Genomic DNA, 12,421 nt, shown 5'->3' on the forward strand with positions numbered 1-12,421 from the left:
TGGAACAAACAGCTGGCTGAGTTCTGCTACCAAATGCACATATAATGAGCGCATGAATACGATCAGCATGTGAATCAGAGCAGCTTCAGATATCATTGTAAAACAGCCTTTCTGATGCATGCCACGAGCTCTGATTCTGTTGCTTCAGGCTTGCTTTCTAATACAGAAACATTGACCAGCCCTTCATTGTAATGCGCATTATGGAACGCACGCAGAGACAGCCTTTGTTAGGGAGAGGCTTGGTGTGGTTGCTGCTTTGCAAAGTTTACCTACAATACAAGATATCCAATTTGTATGAATTAAGCCTTGTTTTATTTCATTAAGTGGTAATTTCCCTTTGCAGGAATGCTTTTAAAACAAAAATTAACACCGAGTCACATCAGGAGATACTAGGACAGGTGACAAACTTGGTGGATGCTTGATGTTCGGTCTTGAGGGTGCAGCGGAGATTTACTCGAATGGTATCTCGGATGAAAGACTTCAGTTACATGGAGAAACTGGTTTTGTTCTCCATAGAGCAGAGAAGGTTAAGGGGAGATTTGATAGAGGTGTTCAAAATCGTGAAGGGTTTTGATAGACTAAATAAGGAGAAACTATTTGCAGTGGCAGGAGGGTCGGTAACCAGAGGGCACAGAGTAAAGGTAATTGTCAAAAGCAGCAGAGGAAAGAAAAATTATGATCTAGAATGCACTGTCTGAAAGGGTGGTGGAAGCAGATTCAATAGTAACTTTCAAAAGGGAATTGGATAAATACTTGAAAAGGCAAAATTTGCAGGGCTATGGAGAAAGAGTAGGACTAATTGGATAGCTCTATCAAAGAGCCGGCACAGGCACGATGGGTTGAATGGCCTCCTTCTGTGCTGTATCATTCTGATTCTATGTTCAAAGAGGAATATTTTAAGGAGTGTCTTCAAGGAGGAGAGGTGTTTAGGGAGGGAATTCTAGAGCTTGGGACTTAGACGGTTAAAGGCACAACTGCCAATGGTGGGGTGAAGGAAGTGGGGGATGCACAAGAGGCCAGAGTTGGAGAAACCGAGTTCTTGGAGCGTTGTAGGGCTCTGGTGCTGCCCTGTATATGCTGTGTGCTGGGTCTCGCCACCACTAGCAGGAAATTCTGCATGAAGTTGTGAATTGTGACATTATTTCTTGACCGCTGCACCCTGCCCAATAGCTGGAGAAGGCTTATGTGGGCTACCAAGCCTATCCCGAGGTATTCCAGGAGGTTTTTCCTATTTGATAGAGATTGCATACGAGCCATGGTAAAGTGAGACAGCACGAACGTTGCAACCTCCGTGAGTCGCCTCACCCGTACACCAATAAGATAGTTGAGAGAGGGCATGATCGTGTGGCCGTGACATTTCCAAGGCTGTATTCGAATTCCCTACAATTTTTCTCCCAGGTTGCTTGCAGTCTTCAATTCCTGGAGACTCCAGGAGGGCTTCCTGGGAACTCCATGACAATCTCTGAGGGCTTGGCAACCGTACTAGTGGGAGGAGTGCTCAGGCTGCATTCACAGGGAGAGTCAAGGAGGATAAATGCCTCGAGGCAGTAACTTGCCATCGTTTATCGCAAAGCTATGAATACATTCAGGCCTGACGCCCCCTATCAGTAACAGCAGTGCAGGTTAAATGCACCTTTTATATAAAAAGAAGTGAGTTCCCGCTACATGGATTCTCTAACCCGTCTTGCCCACTGTGTAGTTACTGGCTGAAGAAAGTGTAAAGAAAGTAAAAGCAAGACTTGAGTTGGGTACAAACACATGCTCTCGTAGTCTCAATTTTATGTTCCGTGTGTTTTGTTTTGCCTTGGTGGCTGTGCACTAAAGAAGGTAGATGGATGGGGGAAGGGAGAGCTGCTGGACTGCAAATGGAGCAGCAGCCATTTCTCCCACCCCTCCTGTCAAGTTTAGTAAACTCTCTTCTCCAGGTATGTGAATTGTAACTAAGGTATCGTACAGAATGAGATGCAGGAGTTGATGAACCACTGTATTTTCCATTTGAAAATCCTCCCTTCCAAAACGCACGATTTCCCTGGAATTCCAGCAAACTCGATTTATAAAAAAAAAACAGGCCTTTGTTTGGTTACCATAGAAACCGGATGTTGAGGAATTGACTCCTTTGCACTGAGGGAAGGGGTCATAGAATTTTTTTTAGCCATTCTTTGTTCAGCTGTACAAGGGGCTTTTCTCTGGCCATGGAGGATCAGAGGGGCTGAAATGCTGCCCCCCCCCCCCCCCCCCCCCTCCAATTGAATGTAAATTGCCTCCTTTCAAAGGTTTCAAATAACCTGTTTTTGGGGGTGGGGACACACACACAGACAGACACATTTCCAGCGAGAAGGACAGTGATCTGCAGGGGAGCATACACAGCTCGGGCTGACAGTGAGAGCCAGCTTCCCATAGACAAGCGACACTTTTACCCCAAGGTCAGAACATTGCAAGTGCATCTAGTGAGTTTAAAAAACATGGTTGCTTAGATTGTAAGCCAAGTGATCGGTCTGTGTTTCCCTCACCCCTTTCTCTTTGTCATTGTGTATCTGAGTTTCTCTGTTTGTCTGTCTGTGTGTCTCTCTCTCTCTCTCTCTCTCACGCGCACTCTCTCTTTACCTGTGCCTCCCAATCTCCCCCTCGGTGAGCCCATCTCTCACCCCACTCTGTTTGCACCTCACTTCCCACTCTGAATGTCTCTCGCTCTCACTGTCCACACTTTTTTTTTACAATAGCTTTCCTCTCCCTTTATCTCTCGCTTTCCCCTCCCTTTATTGCTTCTCTCTCTCTCTCTCTCTCTCTCTCGCGCTCGTGTGGGTGGGGTCTGTGCCAGGTGTGGGATATTGGGGGTGGTGGGGTATCTGTGCCTGGTGAGGGGTGGGGGTGGGTGGTGGTTTGGTGCCAGCTGTGGGATATAGCCGGGGTGGGGGTCTGTGCCAGGTGTAGGATATGAGCGGGTTAGGTGCCAGTTGTGGGATATGGGCGGGGTGGTTGTTTGGTGCCAGGTGTGGGATATCGCGGGGGTGGGGTTCAGTACCAGGTGTGGGATATGGCGGGTGGAGGGGGTGGTCAGTGTCTGGTGTGGGATATGGTGGGGGGGGAACACTGTGCCTGGTGTGGGATATGGACAGGTTCAGTGCCAGGTGTGGAATACTAGGGGTGCGGGGTGGGATGTCTATGCCAGGTGTGGGGGATCGGTGCCAGGTGTAGGATATTATGTGGGGGGGTTTTGGTGCTGGGTGTGGGATATGGGGAGGGGTGGGGCCAGGTGTGGGATGTGGAGGGGGGCAGGTATTTGGTGCCAGGTGTGGGATGTGGAGGGGGGCAGGTGTTTGGTGCCAGGTGTGGGATATGGCGGGGGTGGGTAGGTGTTCGGTGCCAGGTGTGGGATGTGGAGGGGGGGGGGAAGCAGGTGTCCGGTGTGGGTTATGGCGGGGCGGGGGTGGGGGCCAGGGTCCGGTATCAGTTGTAGGGTATGGCGTGGTTCGGTGCCAGGTGTGGGATATGGTGGGGGTGGAGTTCTGTGCAATATGTGGGATATGTGGAGGGGTTTTCGTGTCAGGTGTAGAATATGGTATGGCGGAGGGTGTTCAGCGCCAGGTGTGTGATGTGGGTTTCTGTGCCCAGTGTAGTATATAGGGGAGGTTCTGTGCCCAGGTGGCATATTGGGAGCCCAGTGTGAGGGGCTGATTTGGGGGTTACAGTTTTCCACACTGGAGCACGGTTGAAGCAGTGTTTTAAATTGTGCTCAGTGAGCAGCCGTCTGTGATCTTATTCATGATTCAGCCAGATTTTCATGAGTGCTATTGAAGTGAGTCCTGAGATTGGGTCGGTTGAGGACAAGATCAGGCTTAGCTGTGATGATTCCCCTGGTCGCAAAGCCATCACTTGTCTGGGCATGAGCAATGATCGTGTGGGTGAAGTAGCAGAAGATGGAGCAGTTGAGCGAGAGTCTGCACCTTCAGGAGAGGAGAAAATTGGTGGGGTGGAGGAATGAAAAGTGAACCCTGAAATGTTGTTTTCTATCCTTTGCACAGTTTTGTGTCTGTTTCATGCAGCAGGTAGGCAGGTAACTGATCCATGAGCCGCGGTCTTTTTACGAGCTGTGGTAAAGATTTTTTTAGTTTTCAGCCCAATTCTTTGCCAGCACAGGCTGCGAGTTTGTAACTGTGGCATTGTTGAAAAGGAGCCCTGAACAAGTGTGGAACTTGATAAAGATCAAGTGTAGGAAGCTCTAACACATTGCGCAGACTTTTTAATTTCCACCATCATTGAAACAGCCTTTGTTTTAGCGATTCCGAGTAACAGAGGAGTTCATTGTAGTCCCAGCCTGAGGAAAAGTTGAACTTGTGTTTATTATCATATTTGATGGTGTATAATCCAGTGGTGTGCAGACAAGAACAACAGGGGTGTGTCCCTTGTTTGTGGGTTGTCGTATGCCAGTACAAGTTTTAATCTGAGCTCCAGTGTTTTTGTTGTTTTTTTCATGAAGAATAATAATAATGGGCGTGCAGAATTTTCAAAATATGTCTTAATATTTATAAAACGTAGTTGCAGACAGTCTTTCTAAGCTGCATAATGTTAGGGTGAAGCACTTAGTCAAAAGTACCATTAGACTTGTTATTTTTGTAGTTCGGGTTGTGCCATCAGATGCCAACTCGCCTTACTTGCTAAAACCAGCTCCTTTATTCTAGTTTTAGCATGTTAACCAACGGGAATCTGGAACAAATGCGCTGGGCTACCTAGATCTGAACCAAAAGCTAAATATACAAGAACCCTTGATGGTGCTTGTTGGAGTGGGAGAAGTATAAGGTGATGAACTATTTAAGAGCACCAGAAGATGGGTATTGCACAACCTGAAAAGTGTATCGGCGTTAAAGTGTGATGTCTCTCTTACTCTTTTGGTACTGCACCAATATGCTAAATAACCCCAGTGAAACAAACTAGTTCTAGGATTATTTGTACTTTACTGATAAATGGAAACATTTTGACATAAGCAGAAAGTCAACAGAGAAATGTATCAATTCAGTACATTACCCTCAATCTAATACTTGATGCCGAGTAACTGGGTTTATGTATTTGTTTTCTACCTGGGTTGGTTTCATTTCACCAAGTAGTGAAATAAACCTCATGATGAAGGTACGTCTGCTGTTTCATTTTTCAGCCCATTATCTAGGCGGACACCTCAGTGCAGTACTGAGGGAGTGCTGTGCTGTCTGAGGTGCCGTCTTTCAGATGAGACATTAAACCGAGGCCCTGTCTGCCCCGCAGGTGGTTGTAAAAAAAAATCCCACAAGATTATTCGAAGAGCAGCTGGTGAGTTCTCTTTTATATTTAATCCCTCAACCAACATCACTAGAACAGGTTGTCATCTATCTCATTGCTGTTTGTTGGAGCTGGCTGTACGCAAAGTAGCTGCTACATTTCCAACATTACAACAGTGACTACTCAAAAGTACTTAATTGGCTGCGAATCTCTTTGGGATGTCATGAGGTCGTGAAAGACGCAATATAAATGCAAGTTGTTTATTTCTTGTTTTAGAAACATGGCCTGCTGTTTCCTGTGCGATCCAGCTGTAATTTGTGGGGATTTTTTCTTTGCTTAACTTTTTAAAACTATATATTTTCCGTTGCCGCTGATGTGTTCACCCGAAGGCACGTGCAGTGTCTCAAAGTTATAGTGAGCCTATTATGTACTGACTGTGGTCATAGTAAGGAACGCACAGAGTCTTCTCAAATTCTCTTCCCGCACCCCCATCGACAAAAAAAATCATTTATTTAAAAAAAAAAAAAAAAAAAAAATTCTTTCATTGCCTCTATCACTTGTTTATTTTTTACTCATTCTGGGGATGTGGGTATAGCTGGCAAAGCCAGCATTTATTGCCCATCCCTAGTTGCCCATGAGAAGATGGTGGGCAGCCTTCTTGAACCGCTGCAGTCCATGTGGTGAAGATGCTCCCACATCGCTGTTGGGTATCCTGTAGATAGTACACACTATAGCCACAGTGCACTGGTAGTGGAGGGAGTGGATGTTTAAGCTGATGGATGGGCTGCCAACCAAAATGGACTGCTTTGTCCTGGATGATGTCGAGCTTCTTGAGTGATGTTGCAGCTGCACCCATCCAGGCAACTGGTGAGTATTCCATTGTACTTCTTAATTGTGCCTTGGAGGTGGTGACGAAACTTTGGGGAGTCAGGAGGTGAGCCACTCGCTGCAGAATGCCCAGCCTCTAGTAGCCACAGCATTTATGCGGCTGGTCCAGTTGAGTTTGTGTTCTCAGTAGTTCAAAGTGAATTTCCTAAACTTCTTTGAATGGTGCCATGGGATCTTTTATGCCCACCTGAGGGGGTAGAAGTGGCCTCTGTTTAATGTCTCATCTGAAAGATGACCACTCCGACAGTGCAGCCTTCCCTCAGTACTGGACTGGAATGTCAGCCTAGATTATGTGCTCAAGTCTTGAGTGGGACTTGAACCCACAACCTTCTGACTCAGGTGAGAGTGCTTCCAGGTGTATAGGAGGATACCAGGTAGCCAGGCTATACAGTACTGGCACAAATCCAGCATCTTGGAGGAAGAGATGCCTCATGGAAGAATGGAGCCCACTCTGGTACCATCTTTTGACAGGAAATTGATGCAATAACTGGTGTTGATTTGTGTGGCTTTATAGAAAATCTGTTCTCACTTACTCATACCTTGTGTACAGGGTAGGTCCCACTCAGACTGGAATGAGAGATGAAGGATAAGAGCTGCTGGTTTTTGTAGGCAGAGTTGTGACTTAAGGGAGGTGGATCCTGTCATGTTCTTTCTTGAAAAGGACTGGGATGAGCAGCCACTGTGCTGAGTGAAAATTTGAGGCTGTGATCTTGCAGATACCTTTCCTTTAGCTGCTTTTATATTGCGTTTAATGGGTGCTCGTGCAAAGTAAACTTTGCTGAGGTCAGTCGCTGAAAAGGACTCGGTAATAACAGGCAGCCATCCTTCCTGAACACGAGGGGCAGCAGGACCTGCCGCTGACCGAGATCCTGTGTGTTGGGAGTCGATGGCCCCGAGTGCCTCAAACCCAATATAAAAGCATCTTTTAACCCCAGGGGATGATGGTCTGCTAAAAAGGGGACATCAGCAGCAAAATTCTGAGGGAGTGTGAGCCGCAGAGGCACTGATCTTTCCAGACAACTTGCACTCTGCGCATTAACCCTCTCAATGGCTTACTAGATTTTATTTTTCCGGTTTTCTCCCCCTCTGTCCTCTCCTATGCTGAGGTATGGTTTCAAGCATGGTGCGCGTCCTCCACAGTATCACTGAAGTGACCGTTTTTCACGCTTAAGCCTAGACCGTGTCAACAGGCCATTCAACCATGCAGGGCATCGCAGACGAGCTGGGTTGCGTTCTTGCCTGAAGCACACGCTTTCCAGCAGGACGCACTGGATAGTGGTCAGGCACAGGAATTCTGGTTGAATTTCTCTCCCGCCCACACCTCTCTAGGGTGCTGAGGCTAACTGCAGCACTTCAACTGCTGTCCAAACTGAGATTAGTTAACACCGCATAATACAGGTACCGGGGATCAAACATGTGCTTGGTTCTTCAACCTATAGAGCCTGTAGAATTGTCAGAATCGCCCAGCAAATACTCTCCCCCATTCCTTTTCACATTATACTATTGCTAATGGATGTCCTGGAGCATTGCTTGGGCTGAGTTTAAGGGTATGGATAGTTGGAGACTACGGAGCAACTGTTTTTTAATTAGCTTCAACCTCAAGTGCCAACGTGAGATTTTTATGCCAAAGGCTCATTTAAGTTGTGGCGTATGCCAGCTAAGACTTCTAACGTATTACAGAGAGGCAAGATTTGAGGCTTTCACCCAGCATCACTTTTTTAAAAGGTGGCGGGAGTAGGTGGAGGGGTTTAAGGAGGGAGTTCCAAACAGTAGGACTATGTTGGCTGACTGCTCCCTATGGTGGAGTTGGAGGGAGGGGGGCAGAGGGTTGCATAAAAGGGTATTCAGGGATATGGAGCAAAGGTGAGTAGGCCCTAAGCTCTGGAATTCCCTCCCTAAATGTCACTGCCCCTCTACACCGCTCTCATCCTTTAGACCTTAACACCTGCCTCTTTGACCAAGCTTTTGGTCACCTGCCCTAACATCACCTTATGTGGCTCGGTGTCAGAATTTGTCTGATAATGCTCTTGTGAAACGCCTTGGGTCGTTTTGCTATGTTGAAGGCGCTATATAAATACAAGTTGTTGTTGTAAATGAAGTTAAGATACAGCTCAGTTGTGCCCCAATAGAATGGCGGAACAGGCTTGAGGGGCTGAATGGCATACTCCTATTCCTAAAATGTCAGTGTCGGAGGAATGGAGAGCCCTCGAGAGGAGACATAGGACTAGAAGAGGTTGCTGGGTTAGGGTATGACCATTTTTATTTCCTTCATGTCCAGTCAAGGTCAGTGTTTGATGACCTTCACATATAAGTGAATGCAAACTGCGGTTTCAGGCCTTTTATCAGGATCGCTGGATAACGTTCTTGCTTTCAGCCGTGCTCTTTTCCCGAGCATGTAGTGTTTGGTATGTAGCCTCGCACCACTGCCAACAAACTTAAAATAATCTGCTGGCCTGGCAAACCTTTTCAGGACAGCTGCCGTTGGGAGGCTGGTGATATGGCTGCACTATTCAGCGATTTATACTGTAATCTCAGATCTTGCTATTGGAATTGGTCAGAGAAATAAAATGCATGACTGGAAGGGAGCCCATCTCGGCTTCAGGGAGAATGCACGTTGGCAGCTTTTAACCATTCCCTGGAAGAAGTAAGTGTTTCTTTGGCAAAAAGCTTCCCCCCCCCCCCCCCCCCTTTCAGGTTTATCTGTGAATAATTGTGTTCAGAAGTTTAATGAGCATGGGTGTTTGCAGGGGGTGGGGGGGGGGGGGGATGGAGGTAGGGCTGATGGATTTAAATCAGTCGCTGTACTTGTGTGCAATGATTTGAATGTTTGAGCGGAGGTCTGGTTGAGTTGTGTTTTGTTTTGTTGCTGGTTGCTGTGCTCCCACTAACTGGAGCAAATTCTTCAAGTCTACGTAGAGGGGAGTCTTAACTAGAAAACTGCGACATTACTACTCTCAGTTCTTCCACTCTCCAGGATTTCTCTCTCTCGATGACTTGTGGCAGAAGGATATGAATTGTACAAGGAGGTAAATAGCACATTATTATAAATAGACTGATTAACGGGAGTGTTTTTTTTAAAGCTAGAGTATTCTTGCAGTCAGCTTGGCTCAGTTGGTAGCATTCTCTTCTAGAATCAGATGATTGTGTGCTCACGCCCCACTACAGACTTGAGTGCATAATCGGCACAGTACTGAGGGAGCACTCGCTTCACTGTTGGAGGTGCTGTCTTTCAGATGGAGACTTTAAACTGAACGTCTCCCCTCTCAGGTGGACGGCACTATTTTGAAGTAAAAGGGTGTTCTCACCAGTGCCTTGGCCAGCATTGATCTCTCGGCCAGCCCCACCAAAAGCAGGTTAACTGGTCATGCATCTCGCTGCTCTTAGTGAGATCTTGCTGTGCGCAATTGGCTGCCGTGTTTGCCTACATACCAACAGGGACGGCACTTCAAAAGTACTTCATTGGTTGTGAAGCGCTTCGGGATGTGATGAGGTGCAATATAAATAAAAGTTTGTTTGCTCTTTCTTTCCTGTCTGATATCTTGCCCCCACTCGCCATTATTTTTCACGGCTGAGTTAAGTACTGTCCTAACCTGAAGTTACGCACACATGCACACCATACTTACCAATAAGCATCACCGGACAGTGCTCAGGATCAGGAATTGTGAAGTCTCAATTGTTAACCTTCGCTGAGATTAGCTAAGTCAGTGCAAGTCAGAGCTTGCGGGTCAGTGTGGCTTAATACTACACTGGACGGTGCCTTTACTCACAGCGAATTTACATGGAAAGCATTTTGCAACCTTGCCAGAGATTAACACGGGAATCAGGGCCTGGGCCAGGATGAATTCAGCAACAGTCTCCAGGCTCGATACTTCATTCTTCTATCCTTCAGTTTTTTCCTTTCCCAAAGCCATGGACTGACACTGGGGTAGGATCCACCAGGTGCACGCTCGCCTTTGACCCCTTCCCGGATATCTGTACTGCTCTGCGACTACAAACAGTAAGCACAGACTATTCAACTATAATGGGCATATCAGCGGAGCTCCTAGCTGATGCCTTTTGAAAAGGGGACGGTGGGCAACAAACAGCAGTCGGAACCTGACTGGCCTGTGTTCGTGCTTCTAATCGTTGCCCATTGACCTTGCTGAGCGTCAGCTGTGGGAAGGATTATCGTAGAATTTTACAGCACAGAAAAAGGCCATTGGGCCCATCGTGCCTGTGCCAGCTCTTGGAACGAGCTACCCGATTAGTCCCACTCCCCCATCTCTTTCCTCATAACCTGCAAATCTTTTCAAGTATATATCCAGATTGGACTTGGCCGTGAATATTCCTACTGTTGAATAACCTGTAGTAGACAAGCTGGGGTGGGGGGAAACTGACCCTTGGGTGAGTTGTGGTGGCCTGCTCAGTTATCCCAGTGCAGACAGAGAGATAAAATAACTCTGCTTGTGGGAATCGCTGTTCATAGAGTTGGGTTCATCTGAGCTTTGACTTTGTTTGATGTGAAGTGTTTTTAATAATACATATTTATTTATTTATATATAAAGGGGTGATAAGGGCCTGGGAAGACTCATTGGGTCAACATGTATTCATAGATATCTGCTCTGACAGGACAGGGTTGGTTATATCTGTCCCTGCTGGGGTCTGTGCTTGCCTTGGCCTGTTTACCAGCAGCTGTTGGTTGGGGCCTAGTTGTCTGGGGCTAGCCGCCTCCGCCTCCCATATCCGCTGATGTAAATCAGCCCTGGGAAAGTTCAGGGATTTTAGCCCTTCAGTTTCTGCCTAATTGAGTTCACTGATTATATGGTTATTTAAATAAATGTCGTTTTTAAATCCATTGGAGTGGTGCGGTTTGCTGAATTCTTTCTGATACAGCCTGAGATCTGTAAATATTATAAAGAGCATGTTTTGGTGTATTTTTGCTTCTCGGGATTACACATATCTAAAACTGGATTACTTTAACTTTTCAATCCCTCCTTACTCCAGCCCGAAAGCAGTAACTCTGCTGTGCTGTGTCCGTGGCTCTTTGGTACCTTTCCCCTCCCTATATGTGAACAGGTGATTTGACTATGGGATCATTTAACCCCTGTATTCTCTCCTAGCCCAGGTGTCAGCTGTCTCAGTGGGTAGCACTCTCACCTCTGAGTCAGAATGTTGTGGGTTCAAGTCCCACTGAGAGTGCTGCACTGTTGGAAGTGCCGTATTTCGGACGAGCAGTTCAACTGAAGCTCCGTCTGCCCATGGTGGAAGAGCAAGGGAGTTCTCCCTGGTGTCCTGGCCAATATTTGTCCCTCAACCAAATCGCTTATTAAAAAGAAAACTTGTTTTGTTTTTCTTGTGTGGAATTTTATTGCTGTGTTGCCCTACAATTTTTTAAAAGGTACTTCATTGGCTGTAAAGCGCTTTAGGACATAGTGTTCGTGAAAGACGCTATAGAAATGCAATTTCTTTCTATGCCGATATTCACAAGCAAGCACTTTCCAGATGTGGGAACCCTGGCTGATTGTGATTAATCCAGTAGTTTAACATTTTGACACTTCTGCAACTCCTTCTTTTTACCACCACCCTCAGTTTTGCATAGTAAACTTGGGTGTGAGGCAGAATTACAGCTAAGTGTTATTGTCTCCTAAACTGGTAGACCCAGTTTGTGAAGAGGTTCCTGTAGGTCGCATGTACACATATAGACACATCTGTGTTATTATATACACACACACACACACACACACACACACACACACACACACACACACACACACACACACACACACACACACACACACACACACACACCCCCCCCCCCCCCCCCAAGAGTTGTATGGTCCTAATTTTATCAAACCAGCAAGGACCCAATGGGTAGACTATCGTGTCTTGTTTTGCATACTTTGTACAAAAATAATAAATTGCAGGACAACGGAGTATTACAATTTAAACTATTTTAATGAAGCATCAGGTCTATAAGCTTTCTCAATCAATACAGCACCGTCTGGATAAGATGGAGTCAGGATCCTGGGTCCTCCAAAACAATAGCAGTCCTTACAGATGCCTGCAGGCCAATGACAACTCGGCATGTGATGACATATGAATATAATAGGTATTCCTTACAGATGCCTGCGGGCCAATGACAATTCAACATGCAAATGTTACATCCCCTTTCTTTTAAAAGAAAAATGTTGTGCATTACTTTTAAACCTTCTACCTAATGTTCTCGGTAGCATAAACATATAAGTAAACTCAGCATTTAACTAGCGCTGCAAACATTTAATGTTTCAATAACGATGTACAGTTA

At 46.3% G+C, this 12,421-nt stretch overlaps 1 protein-coding gene across 6 annotated transcripts in view; it reads left to right on the forward strand.

The window, feature by feature from the left end:
- Positions 1-12,421, forward strand: part of dag1 (dystroglycan 1) — a 134,716-nt gene that overhangs the window by 40,294 nt on the left and 82,001 nt on the right. The window contains exon 1 of one of the 6 annotated variants that reach the window (XM_086001294.1): positions 8,764-8,782. The exons of 4 other annotated variants lie outside the window; for them this stretch is intronic. The gene's annotated coding sequence lies outside the window, so the exon portion shown is untranslated. Of the gene's footprint in view, positions 1-8,763; positions 8,783-8,920; positions 9,165-12,421 lie in introns of those variants that run through there. One more of the 6 variants, XM_086001290.1, reaches the window with a different exon arrangement.

Source organism: Somniosus microcephalus, chromosome 11, assembly GCF_052327205.1.
Source record: "Somniosus microcephalus isolate GS21.2 chromosome 11, FLI_Smic_1.0, whole genome shotgun sequence".
NCBI lineage: Eukaryota > Metazoa > Chordata > Chondrichthyes > Squaliformes > Somniosidae > Somniosus > Somniosus microcephalus.